The following is a 12,020-nucleotide window of genomic DNA, read 5'->3' on the forward strand; positions in this document are numbered from 1 at the left end:
AGAGAAATGAAACCGTAAAGTTTTATAGAGTGTCAGTCTTCTCTGAGACGTTAGCAACTTAGTTTGGACAGTGATGTATTCTGCACATGTGTTCTACATTTCTGTTTTTCTGATTTTCTCTCTCACACACACAGTTCCAGTCAAAAGTTTTGGACACATTTTCTCATTCGAGGGAATGAGGAAGTGTTACCAAACTTTTGACTGGTCCTATACACACACACATAATGTACATACATTCAGTGCTGGCAGTGTGCGTCACACTGTTAGCTGTAGTGTTTACACTGGTTAATAGAGCCATCTGTGGCTCTATTAGGGATAATGACATTTATCTGACACACACAAAGAAACACACAGGTGTTCACAGTTATCAAAAAGCATTTGGATAAGCAAAAATGTACATTTTTTTAAACAATGACCATGATCTTTTCCCAACCTCTACAAACTAAATCTTATCTGAGATGGCAGATCATAAAATGGTAATATTAAGCACTGGTCATATGGGTTATTTTAGAAGCCGCTGATAGACAGTCAATTTTGTAGTTTAGGTGTGTTTACTTGTAAAAAAAACCTACCCATACCATCACACACGTATACACTGTACTAGCATTGTGGCTGTGTGAACTTTTACTCTTCCTGTGAGTGTGAAGCGAGAGCAGTACTGGTAAAGGAGAGAAATAAATAATTATGTATTATAATTCAAGTTCTATGAACACAGATGAAGCTCTCTAAGGTCTGAGTGATATACTACTTAAAGTCTACCTAAGTCCCCCGCCACTCAAAAATATGTTTTTCTTCTTGTTCCTTCAGTTGTATGTTTGAGTTTCACTGTGCAGAATGATGTATGTGCAGAGTTTGATGCTAGAAGGCTGTTTTCTCATTTATCTGCCGAAGGAGGAAAGTCTTCTCTGTGCTCACTTTGAATCTGAGTTTAAGGAGCTGACTTACGAACATGATTTGGGATATCACAATTAGTTCGGAGCCGATCACGGTCCGGTATACAACTTACACGAGAATGGACTTTACAGTGCAGTAGGAGACATCTTGTGTCCAGCGGTAACACTTTTAAAATGAAACATATTTGCATTTTCATACACTGTATTTTTAATGAGGGAGAAGCAGTAGGTGTCATTCTAAGGATTTTTAATGAGGTAACTGAACATTTTTTTTGTGGACAAAACATGTCAGATGATTTTTAGATGTCCCAAAACATGTCTGGAGGAGATCTTTAAACAAGCAAAAAAATAAATGAGAACCATAAAATCACTGAGACAAAGTGCAGCTGAAATAAAAAGACAAAGAGTTGTCAGAAAATAGAAAGTTGCCTGTTTATGTCAACGCTTCCTGCTTGTGTTCCACAGAAAAAAGCCATCCAGCAAATTTAGCAAAATAGAAATTTGCATTTTCATTTCCCATGTTTCATAGATTATTCTGACAGTTTTATGTGCAGTGTGTATTTGTATTTTCACCTGTTGGTTGTTATGTGTTTGCAGCTTTTTGAGTGTGTGTGTGTGTGTATGTGTGTATGTGTAACCCCAGGTGGTGTGTCTGTTGGATGTATCCAGTCTAATTATAGTCAGGTGCAACATTATGAGCCAACAACTGTCTGTGCTGTCGCAGTTTTGGAATAGCCTTCATGTTATAATTATATGTGTGGGTTTTTAAAGCTATCAATACCAATATTTTTTGAAATATGGCAAGATTTTACAGAATATGTAGCTGTGTATTCGTTCCCATCAGCTGCTGGGGGGAAATATCTGCTAATGCTTGACTATGTTCACAAGTTAGTCGCTAACTTTGTCTATCTGCCGTTTGGTGCTGGCAGGTAGGATATAGTGGGCTTTTAGAGCTTTTACGCTGGAAACAGCTGTCCGCTGAGTAGTAGCAGGACATAAAGTATCAAGGCCAAATTGGTTTAGAGCCGCTGTTTTAATCAGAATGAGCTTTTATTTACAGCTGCACACTGGGGTTCCTCAGGTCTCAACAGTTGCTGCTCAAAATCACCAGCTGCCACTCACTATTACATGCTGAGAGGAGACAAGAGAAGGACACAAATAGACACACACACACACACACTCATAAAAACCCACAGAAATGCACCATGTAGCAGAGCTTACACACCACACACGTACACACGCACACATCATGCTGTGCAGGAGGTGCTCAGGGTCTAATAACCTTCTCTTAACTCAGCAGGAAATGGAGGAACCTCCAGTCTAGCAGATAGAGGTGATTTACTAGACTTGTGCTGATGCTGAGTTTAAACTGTTAAGGGATTCATGTTATACAGTACGTGTGGTAGAAACTGTGAAGGTTTTGAATGGATCAGATAGATGTGGATTCTGAAGGGTTGTGTCTTATCCGATGCCCCTATCTGTAGTATTTTTCTGTGCTTTCCAAACCTTTAGTCACATTTGTGTGACAGACGCCATGTAGAAGCCGTAGTAATTATGACCTGGAGAAGTGATGCGGTTCAGATGACGTCCATATTAGCTGACGAATTCCCATATTTGGAAGTGGCAGCGTGGGTGGATGGCTAGATAGATAGTGACTTAGCATCACTTAGTGTCACGCTTCCAACCCAGTTTTTCAAAAACTGTAATCACTTGTTGATTGTTGTGGTATTTGCCATGATGACAAAGGTTGCCTAACTTTTTTGGAAGTAGTAACTTTAACCCACACCATGTTTCAAGTGATCATTTTAACTCAAACCATGATCTTTCCCAAACACGAACCAAGTGTTTTTTTGTGCCTAATCCCAACTGGCCTTAACCACAATGTTGTCACATCATAAAACATCGTTATTTTTTTTACAGTGATTTGATTACAATCAACCAATTTAGTCATTTAATTATGAGGGTGTGTTGGTTTCATGATATGACAATGCTATGATTAAGGTCTGGTTAGATTTACACAGAAAAACAACTGGATTAGGTTTTTGGGAAAGATCATGGTTTGGATTTCAGTAAATACTTTGTTAATGTTGGGAAACCTTAGTCATCATGGTTACAAAAATATTATAATTTCTTTAAAAATACAATTTTGTCTCGCCTTTGTAAACAGGAAATGAACAATGACATCCCATCCTAACATCCGATTTTTTTTTTTTAGACCCATCCATCCATTCTTTGTTTCTCTATGATAACTTCACATGATTTTCTCTTTTGTTCCCCTCATAATTACTTTGGCTGCTAGAGGGCTTCTGTCACTGGAACATAAATGTAATGTCATTTTAGGGCACTTGCTTAAACGACTCGTCCTTTTGTTGTTTTGTCTCATGAGAGAAACCAGCGTTTAGTCATTATGTTGACATAAAACATACAAGTCTCACAAATTTGTACATAAGTGTAATAATTGAGTGAATGCACTACATTACCATTGATAGTTACGTACAGACAGGAAACACGTGTTTACTCTCTTTCTCTTTATGGCTGTTAATTGGGTAGATTCTGTTTTTCTATAATGAGACACACATATACTTCTTCTTTGTCTCTGCCTTCCGCACAGACAAAATACACAAAGTACACAGATATACAACAGCTAAAACAAAAATACATCCACGCAACCTTCTCTTTACGACATGTTAAAGTAAACACATCGATACACGTGCACGCACTCATAAAGGGAGTCATCTGTCATTCTCCATCAGGTGATGAATAATACACCAGTCAGTCACCAATCCAATAAGCACACGCTGCCCCCGAGCCCCAACCTGGAAAATGCAACAACATTGAAAAACACAGAAATAGACTCGCACAGAAGAACACACAAGTAACACACAAGTAACACACGAGTAACACCCCTCTACATGCAGAAACAAGAGAGCGAGAGCACGTACTGTACACTCATACACCCTGAGCTGTGATTGATTCTTTGGGGCTCTGTTCACATGTGAAGCCAAGGGGCATTATTAGAAAATTAATGATAGTGGACTTTCATCCCTTAGAGAGGTAAAGAGTGCAACACACACACACACACACACACACACACACACACACACACTAACAGAGGAAAAGAGAGGCATTATTAGAAACCTCATGACAGGGCTGGTTTACATCATTACTTATGTTTTTTTCTTCTGTTTCATTATGTGACATTTTTCAACGAAATATCACAGTTCACCAGAAGCCTCTTTGTTGCTCTAAATAATGCCACAAAGAGAACAAAGGGAATTATTATGGCTAATTTTCGCTGTCAGGCGGCAACAGTCACCTTTATGCAGATTGACCACACTGCATTTTAGAGTTCATCTGGTGCTGGAGTTTTAAAGGGCTTTGTATGACTAGTCTGTAATCATACAGCCTGAAAAAAATATTCCAACCTGACTTATATCCTCTTAATTCGTCTGGCAGAACACAACGTGTGTGTAAATGTTGGATGGGGTTTTGTACAGTATGTGCTTTTTTAGTGTAGGAGATTGGAGATTGGTATTTCTTTTTTTGGGGAGGTGAATTTGTGGGTCATTATCTTCCCTCCTGATGGTCGGATGCTTATGTGGCTTCAGAGTATTTTGTAATTATTGCAGGTCATCAGTGGTGTGAGCCTTTCCCTATGAAGACAGTTAATCAAATCAAATCAAATCAAGTCAAATCAAATCAAATCAAATCAAATCAAATCAAGCATTAGAAAGCTCCAAACTCTCAGGTGATCATGTAATCATTTGATGTTAAAATGTAAAACTGAGTTACTGTAGGGTTACTCAGTCTTTTCTTGTCTATGTCGTCCATTTTTACATCCTAAAACTATCATGACCCTAAAAAGAAGTCTCTAGTTTACATGTGAAATTTGGATTTTTATTGTTTTGTTTTGTCTATATTCATCCATGGAGAAAAATTCCCAAATTATTATATAACGTCCCAAACGAACTCTGAAGTGGTTCACTTGTGGTGGGAACGTGATCCAACCTCAATCCGAGCCAACTACCAGGTGGACTCCGCAAGTTTGAACGAAACAGCTCCCGAAGCTAGGTGAGCTTTGCAGAGTGGGATGTGGATAAGTGAATTGAACAGTTGCTAACAACTAGCTGGAGAATGAGAGGTGGGAGCTAAGCTAGTGCAATATAATTCGTTGTATTTGGCCGGTGGACCTCCTTCAGGACCTTTTTCCTGCGTTTAGATTCTTCCTCCCGCCCCAGACACATCTGACCAATGAGTGAAGTGAATGTTCTCGTGTGGCTTCTGGTGTTTTTGACTTGCTTGGACTTTTCTTTGCGTGAAAAGGAACTGAACCAAAGGGAAGACGTATCAAGTTCACCAACTCATCAACTGATTCGGACCAGAGCAAACAAACTATAGATGTGAAAACGCCCTCAGGGTGAGGAGGACAGAGACCTTTCCCTAACATTACCCAAGTGTTTTAGTTGCCTAACCCTATGCACAGATATTGTAGAAAGCAAAGAAACAAAAAAACAAAAACAAAACATAGCTGACACTGAACGTAATCCCAAATTTTGCAGAATCGTCAGAAAGGGTTCGTCTTTACAGTTCAGTGAGACCAACAAAGCAATGAATCTTCACTAGTGAAACAACCTCGCCCAGTTGTGTTTCTCCTTTTTTTGAGAGCTACTTTGACAGCTAAACTTAAGTGGATTCAATAAGGAGATTTGATAGTGAATTCACATTTGTTCAATTCATGTAACGCTGAAGAGCACAGAGAGGGAGAGGTTGCTCTGTAGGCAGGTAGGGTTTGATCCGACTCATATTGACAGGTATGTGTGAGTCTTTGCAGTGAGTTAAAGTGGGCTGTGTGGGTGAGCACAATACTAAACGCAGGCATTTTGCTGTGCCAGCACCCCCTGCAACATATAAACACACACACACACACACACATTCATGCCACCTACCTAGATGAAAGTGTTAGCTCTGTGGCAGACCACTCTGCAGCTCCCTTAGAGGTCCTGTTGAGGGCTTTTGTTGCTATTTATGGGATAAGGAGTCAGCAGGCATGCCAGTGTGTGCTTTTCTGTATGTAGTGTATGTTTTTGTGTCTGTTCCTGTAAGACACACACCCTGGTGTTCATGTTTACTTACTGTATATTCCATTTCTGAGGAGAATGTGTGTATGTGCCTGTGTGACGGTTTTCAGTAAGACCTGCTATATTTTCGCTGTGGCTGGGTGTTTTTTTTTCTCCCTATCTTTATTCAAGAGTGTGGTCTTTCAATTTGAGAGCATGATTTATTGATTTCACATTCAGAATTTGTAATTCTTTCCCTCAAAAAACCCTTCCCTCACACTCAAACAGACCCTGCTTGCTCTGTTTCTGCTCAGATTTATATTGTTGCTTGCACAGATTTCCTGCTCCAGCTTCAGCCTTTTCTCCTCGGACGTCTGCTCTCAGATTTCTGCTCTGTTCTCGGATTTTTTGTGCAACAACCCTGTCAAAAATTCCCCAACCAATAGAAGGCTAGGTGTAGTGTTGACCAATGAAATGATCCTTGCCTCCTTGCCGGCGCGTTCACGTTATTTCTTAGAACGTCCCGTATGGGCGGTTACTCTTTAACTGGGCTCATCCACTCCCGTCCTCTAGGGCTTTATTAAATGTTCTTCTCTTGTTTTCTTGTATGATTCTTGGAATAAAAGGACAGTCAGTTTTCTTTGGAAAAGTGACCTCACTGAGCTACTGTTGAGGTTGTGAATTGTGTAGTTATATCAAAGTGTCTTCCTTCTCTTCAAATGCTGTTCACCATTGTTTATTGAAAGTTACTTTTGTTCTCTACTGTCTTAATGTGTTAGCTGGTTACTTTTTCTGTGGGTACTTTTCTCAATTCCTAAACACTAAAATACAGATAAAAAAAAAGGAAACACAGCAGCGTCCGTTTTGTTGTTAGTTACCTAGCAAAACATAGTGTACAACACTTGAAATCCAAGCATATTATCATGGATGTATTCCTGTGCTGCAAATATGACTTAATCAATTCAATTTGAAGGAAGTAATAGTACCATTAAAATAGCCATATAGCACACAAACGGGAGGCTGCTGTGCTATACTATAAAAAAAGAAAAAGTACAGGCGCTGGTATATATAATAAAACAAGGGAAGTACATTTAATGAAGCCCTGGAGGGCAGGAGTGGATGAACCCAGTTTAAGAGTAACCACCCGTACGAGACGCTCTAAGACGTAAAGCAAATGCTCCCACAAGGAGGCAGGGATCATTTCATTGGTCAACGCTACACTTGGTGTTCTATTGGTTGGGGAATTTCGACAGGGTTGTTGCACAGAGAATCCGAGAGCGGAGCAGAAATCTGAGAGCAAAGAAGCATCCTGAGTGCGAGGAGAGAGCAGGAAATCTGTGCAAGCAACAATATATCTGAGTGCAAGCACACAGTTTGAGCAGAAGCAGAGCAAGTAGGGTCTATTTGAGTGCGAGGGCAGGGTTTGAGGGAAAGAATGACAAAATCTGAATGTGAAATCAATAAATCATGCTCTCTTGAAAAACCACGCTCTCGAATAAAGATTAGAAGAAAAAAAAGCCTCATAGATCTTCATAACTCAATACACACATACACTCACTCACTCACAATCCACTGGAGGCGGGAGGGACTCGCAGCCTTGGATGGTTCAAGAGTCTTAATGTCAACAACCACCTCTAAAAGCACAAGTGTTTGTAGCTAAGCAGCAGCGTTTAAGATAAGCCAAAAGCTACTGAATGGAGAAACTGATATCATCATAACAGAATGTGCTCTTGCCGTGATGATGAGTGATGAAATGTTTTACATATGAATCTAGAGGGATGAAAAACAGAAAAAAGAAAAGGAGCGAGCAAGGATGACAGTGCTTCTAATGTATAATGATAAAAATGTTTCATAAAGGAGCAAATTATAAAGGAGAGAAGAGGGAAAGAAGAAGACTGAGGAGAGTAGCACGGAGAGGAAGAAATATAAATAACGTAAAGGATTAATGAAAGATCAAGAGAAGAACAATGGATGACAAAAGGATAGTCAGGATGGATGAAGAAGAGAGACAAGGAAAGATGCAAATAAAAAAGTTAATTATAAGATAAACTAGTTTTTCAGGTGAACCTTGCAGCTTTACTGTAACTTTTTAATTTGGCAAAAATTCATGGACAGTCGCCAGCACCTGGATAACAGCCAAAAGAATGAAAACACAGAAATCAGAAAGCAATAAACCTTATGCTGTGATTAGATTTACAACAATCTTATTTGTACTGGTGTAGTGAGAAGAAAAGCTTTTGTCTGATGAAATGTAATTTGATTTAGCAGCATGCAACCAGTGAGTTCGGGACATTAAGAGAGCAGGGCGCTGGAAGCTGCCAAGACCATGAGCGGCTCTCTCACCCAGACGTCCACCCAGGTGGGGGAGATTAAAAAAAAAACAAAAAAAAAAAAAAACATGTAATGCATTTTATACAGTCTGTGAAGGAGATATTTCGCAGTTAGCTTACTTATATTTTCCACAAAGACACTGCACGGCAAGCAAATTAAATTTGTACGTTGGCTCATTATTTTAAAAAAAGCTTTTCAGTCCCATCCCCTCTTTGCTAATACCAGTGCTGCTTTGTACGTTCAATATGACATTCAAATAAGTTTATCAATTTGAAGGCATTAGCTGCAAGTAAGGAAAGCATTGGAAAAATGTGGAACAGGTGCAAAGACGGAGTGAAAGGAAGGCAGAGAGGGAGAAAAAAATTAAACAAATAATTGGCCAAATTGTTTGCCACACAGACAATTATTTCAGTAAATGAAAAATAATTTGGAGGGCTGGAAGTATAAAGGAAACAGGTGCAAAAAAAATAAGCAATGTAGGGAAAGAAGGATAAAAGGAACTGTGCTATGTGCATTAATTTGCTCCAGTAGATTCAATCTGAGCTGAAGGCAGTTCAGGTGGCAATAATGCAGATAAACAAATCAACTGTGCTTCTGCAAACTTAACAGTGTTTTGCACACACAATCCATGTAAGTCCACATAAACTCACACAGAAACATTAATTCTTCAGCATGTTATGTGGAGCCTCAATGAGGCCAAAATGTTGATGCATTTACAGGAATGCAAATTTTGGATTTTACTTATTAGATTTTTGTTTATTTGGGTTGGTGATGCCCATTATGCAAATTCTGTATTTGTAGTTGACATTATATTAGGAGTAATGGTTCATAATAGATGGTTGGCACAGTGGCTCAGTAGTTAATGCTCTTGCCTAACAGCCAGAAGGTCTTGGATTTTAATCCAACAGCTCTTTGAGGCCTGTTCTGTTGTCTATTGTCTGCTGGCATAGGCTCCATCCCCCGTCACCCTAAGCGGGAATAGAAAATTGATGGATGTATAGATTCATACGGCGCACACGCATACTGTACGTAGAAACAGCTCTACAGCTGGAACAGTTTTGTGCAGCACAGAATTTCCTCACCTTGATGCTGCATGCTGTTGAGTCTTATTGCACATTTATACGAGCCTGCTTTTGGTTTATGTGAGAGCTGTGTGTATTTGGTTATGGGAATTTAGGAGAGACAGACAGGGTGCAATGGAAAAAAAGAATAAGTGGAAGGGAGTCTGAGAGAAGCGGTTATATAACAGTTGGGTCAGGTTTGCAGGGCATTAACCCTCTTAAGCTGTAAATTGATCCTTGGCAAAGCTAAATATGCTCATTGTGACTGTGAAAGTGATTTTGCTAGTGCTTTTTAAAATAGCATTTTTTTCTTACTAAAAAGATCTGTTGCTAAGTGCTAATTAGTCTAAAATGAATTAGTTTGAAATGCTGTTTCTTCTTTTTTTTTTTTTTTTTTTTTTTTTTTTTACAGTTTTTTATTGAAACAAGCTGTCAAATATCACTTTTATCTTAAAGAAAAGCTGCAATTTGTTATGTATATGTGCATGTGGGTGTGTGTGCGATCAGTGATTTGTGCCTCTAAGCGGAGAGTTAAAATCTGTGTTAGTAGGTTACACTCTCAGCAAAGGCCAACCACTAGAGACCTGTCTGAAGTGTGTGTGTGCATCTACAGGCTAACACTCACACTGATGTGCTTGAGATCATATGAGCCCGTGTTTAACCACATTTTACATAAACTCAGCGTGTGTGTGTGTGTGTGTGTTTGTGCGTGTTCAACATTTCGATTAATTTGTTCATGTATGTTGTACAGTTGTGTGTTTCTATGTCAGAGGAAGCGTGAGAACCGGGTCAGTTCTCCTTAGGAGAGGAGTGAGATGAAGAAGCAATGAATAAATGAGAGCAGGGGTGATGAGAAAAAGAAGAAGAAGAAGAAAGAGGTAAAGAAATGCTGATGCAGAGAGATCAGTGGTAGTGGCTCTCTAAGCTAATTACGGGGGGCTAAAACCAAACTTTAACATTATACTGTGTACAGTTGCAGCCAATTAAGAAGCATTGTAAAGTGGGGCAGATGGTTGGGGATGTGGGACAGTCTATAATACATTTTTGGGAGCATTGGGAAAATCACTTCTCTTGTTTGGAACTCTTCTTCTATGGTGGTTACACATGTGCTACTTCCTAATCTTTGTTGCATAATTTCAGGCCTAATGTACTTCTTAAATGTGTCGATTCATTATATGTACACACCCACACCCACACAAATACATATTCTCAAAAATTGCTCGCAATGTGTGTCATGCTCAATAGTAACCTAGTTATCCCAGAATGTCATAATCTTTGTTCCATCATTACTCTTGCTTTTTTAAGGTAAATTAGTCGAGTGGGCGACAAATTTCCTATTGTGATCTTCCAGCTAAACTCCGCCAGGCCCAGTGCTTTGGTTGTATGTGTTTTCATGGGTACGTGTTAATTAGGAGCAAAGCTTTCACGGCTCGATTAAATGAAGAGAATCTTTGATCCTTCATGCTTTGGCCTCTCATGGGCACAAACACCACAACACCCCTGAGACAGACAGAGTGAGACTGAATGTGAGAGAGAAGGCGAGGGAGAAAAGTAAAAACTGAGGAAGGGTAGAAAGTGAGCGAGTGAGAGACGGATGGAAAGGACAAAACAAAGTTAAATAACGCTCAGGCTCATTATTTTTGGTTTTGAGTTTTGAAAAATGACTTTATAGGTTAGTTTTGAAGGTTAAAAACAGTGCTAATTGTATGTAAAAACATAATTATACAAAAATCTGTGTGGAAACCAGATGTTAAATATAATATGCAACTCATTCATGTTTTTTCCCACAATTTTTCTCTTTATTTTGTGCAGTATAACTAAGCCGGTAGTTCTGGTTCTGGAAAGTGAAGCCAATGTGGAAGTGACTTAAACCTGCATTCTCTCTAATGGCCAACAGGGGGCGACTCCATTGACTCTAAAAAGAAGTCTGATTGTATGGAAGTCTATGAGAAAATGACCCTACTTCTCACTTTATTTATTACCTCACTAAACAGTTTCCTAATGAATTTATGGTCTCAATCGCTAGTTTCAAGTCTTCTTCAATGCAGCATGATGTTCATTTTGTAAATTATGGCCCTGTTTAGCTTAAAATAGATGTTATAAAGCATGTTATGCTTTAGGGAGTGGCTATGCTGTGATTGACAAGTCCCTACCATGGCGACAACGTTGGTTAGGTAACATAACCATGGTAACCCCAGATTGACAGAGTAGGCATAGCTGTTGCTGTCGCTATGTCAGTGTGTTTTCAGTTCATGACAGTTAATTGTAACATTATGGTCGCCTAAAAATGACCTAAAAATTACCCTCTAAGGAGCTGGATGTCCGGCAAGTACATTTTGTTTTAATGGTTTTAACCCTGTATCTCGCTAGCAAAAATTAGCATTGGCATTATCACAGTTAATCATAGACTATAAGTGCACTGTGCTAACCAAGCTAACAGCTAGCATTAGGGTCAGCTCCACCCTCTCATAAATATGGTCACTTCTGGCTCCAAAAATCCAAGATAGCAGCGGTCAAAATGCAAACTCGAGGCTTAAAAATGGGAGTCTACAAACGTTTGGGTGATGTCACAGTGGCTACGTCCATTATTTTTTTTTACAGTCTATAACTGAGGGCATGTTCCAACTGTCAACATTTCAGGACAAACTTGTTTACTGTAAACTACTGTAATGAGTGAA

Source organism: Thunnus thynnus, chromosome 11, assembly GCF_963924715.1.
Source record: "Thunnus thynnus chromosome 11, fThuThy2.1, whole genome shotgun sequence".
Classification (NCBI taxonomy): Eukaryota; Metazoa; Chordata; class Actinopteri; order Scombriformes; family Scombridae; genus Thunnus; species Thunnus thynnus.